The sequence below is a fragment of the Pteropus alecto genome, unplaced genomic scaffold (assembly GCF_000325575.1).
Source record: "Pteropus alecto unplaced genomic scaffold, ASM32557v1 scaffold164, whole genome shotgun sequence".
NCBI classification, from domain to species: domain Eukaryota; kingdom Metazoa; phylum Chordata; class Mammalia; order Chiroptera; family Pteropodidae; genus Pteropus; species Pteropus alecto.
Window position 1 is genome coordinate 13,718,125 of NW_006439568.1, and position 2,465 is coordinate 13,720,589.

A 2,465-nucleotide genomic window follows, 5' to 3' on the forward strand; every position below is an offset into this window, starting at 1 on the left:
TCTTTTTTTGTGTTATCCTTACCAGGTTTTGGTATCAAGCTAATGTTGGTTTCATAAAATGAATTACGAGGTATATTTTCTTCAGTTTTTTGGAGGAGTTTGAAAAGAACAGGTATTAAATCATCTTTGAATGTTGGGTAGGCTTTAATAGTGAAGTCATCTGGATTTTTACTTCTTGGGAGGTTTATGATGATTGTTTCAATTTCTATACTGTTGATCGGTCTATTTAGATGTTCCAGTCCTTTGCGATTCAGTCTAGGAAGATTGAATATTTCTAAGAACTTGTCCATTTCTTCTAGGTTATTGAATTTGATAATGTGTAATTTCTCATAATATACTTGTATAATCCTTTGTATTTCGGTGGTGTACGTCCTGACTTCTCTTTCACTTTTGATTTTGTATGTGACTTTTCTCTTTTTTCTTAGTGAGTCTAGGCAGGAGTTTATCAATTTTATTGATTTTTTTCAAAGAATCAGCTCTTTGTTTCATTAATTTTTTTCTATTGTCTTTTTGTTCTCAATTTCATGTAATTCTGTTCTAATTTTGATTATTCCCTTCCTTTTCCGACTCTGGGCTTTATTTTATTTGTTTTTTTATTAGTTCTTTAAGGTAATACTAGGTTGTTTATTTGATATTTTTCTCATTTTTTGAGATAGGCCAGTAATGATATGAACTTTTATTACTGCTTTTGCTGTATTGCCAAAGTTTTGATGTGTTGTATTTTCATGCTCATTTCTATGTATCTTTTGATCTCTCCTTTTATTTCTTCCTTGGCCAGTCATTCCTTACTAGCATGTTCTTTAATGTTCACATATTTGGAGTATTTTCCCCACTTTCTTTTTGCAGTTGATCTCCACTTTCAAAGCATTGTGGTCAGAGAATATGCTTGGTATTATTTCAATCTTCTTGAATTTTTTGAGGCTAGTTTTATGTCCCAACATAATGGTCTATCCTTGAGAATGTTCTTTGTGCACTATAGAAAAATGTATAATCTGCTGTTTTGGGATGAAAGGTTCTATAAATGTTGATTATGCCCAATTGGTCGAATGTGTCATTTAAGGCTGATATTTCCTTATTGCTTTTCTGTTTGGATGATCTATCCATATCAATGGGGTATTTAGGTCTCCTATTATAATTGTGTTTTGGTCAGTTTCTCCCTTTAGTTCTATTGTAGCTGCTATATATTTTGGTGCTCCCTGATTGGAAGCGTATATATTGATAAGTGTTTTGTCTTCTTAGTGTGCTGCCTGTTTATCATTATGAAGTGTCCTTCTTTGTCTCTTGTTACCTTTTTTATCTTGAAGTCTATTTTTTCAAGCATAAATCTTTTCTCTGGGTGCCATTTGCTTGGAGTATCATTTTCCACTCTATCACTTTGAGTCTACATTTGTTCTTGCAGCTGAGATGTGTCTCTTGAAGGCAGCACATGGTTGGGTTTTGTTTTTTGACCCAATCTGCTACTCTGTGCCTTTTTATTGGTGAGTTCAGTTCTTTTACATTTAGGGTGATTATTGATATATGAGATTTTCCTATAGCCATTGTATCTTTTGTTTTCTAGTAGCTCGGTGTCTCCATTGTTTCTTTACTCTTGTATTTCTCTCTATTATTTTAGTTCAGTGGTATTCTATGATTTTTCCCCCTGTTCCTTTTTTTATGTTACATATCTCAGATCTGGATTTTGTGTGTACGGTTACCACTAAATTTATGTAAAAGAAAACTTCATATACACAGTACTCCTTTTTCTTCTGTATTTATCTTATTTCCATTCCCCTTTGCAAATTCAGACTTTTACTCCCTCCCCCTTCTGTTTTTGTTCCTATTTATACTCAAATCATATCTCAAATTATTCCTATTTATGCTGTGAGTTCATTTCTGAGTTGCAGTAGCTATTGTCTTCTCTTTTTAAAATGTTTTTTCTGTCTATGGCCATGCCACCCTGAACGAGCCTGATCCTGTCTTATCTCAGAAGCTAAGCAGGGTTGGGCCTGGTTAGTAATTGGATGGGAGACCACCTAGGAAGACCAGGTGCTGTAGGCGTAAAAAATAAAAAAATAAGCTGGCAAGGTCCTTGCAATCTGTCAGGTCAACCAAGGATTGCCTCGCCTAAAAAAAATAATAGTAATAAAAAATAAAATAAAATGTTTTTTCTCCTTTAACCATTATGTAGTATTTAAGTGTGTAATATCCTATTCTGAATAAGGGTTGCAATTTCCTGTTTCTACTGTTTGTTAGTCATTTTACTCATCTTACTTTTTGTCTTTTTGTTTTATGTATGGTAATGCCCTTCAGTATGTAATGCAGCCCTTGTGGTGGAAAATTCCCTCAACTTCTGTATTCTGTAAAGGTGTTTATTTTTCCTTCATATATAAAGAGAACTTTGCTGGATATAGTATTTTTGGCTGGTAATTTCTCTCTTTCAATAGTTCGAATATTTAATTCTATTCCCTCCTAGCTTGTAGAATATC

At 33.3% G+C, this 2,465-nt stretch overlaps 1 pseudogene; it reads left to right on the plus strand.

Moving 5' to 3' along the window:
• Positions 1-1,918: 1,918 nt before the first annotated feature.
• On the plus strand, positions 1,919-2,037 carry LOC112483594 (annotated as a pseudogene).
• Positions 2,038-2,465: the final 428 nt, after the last annotated feature.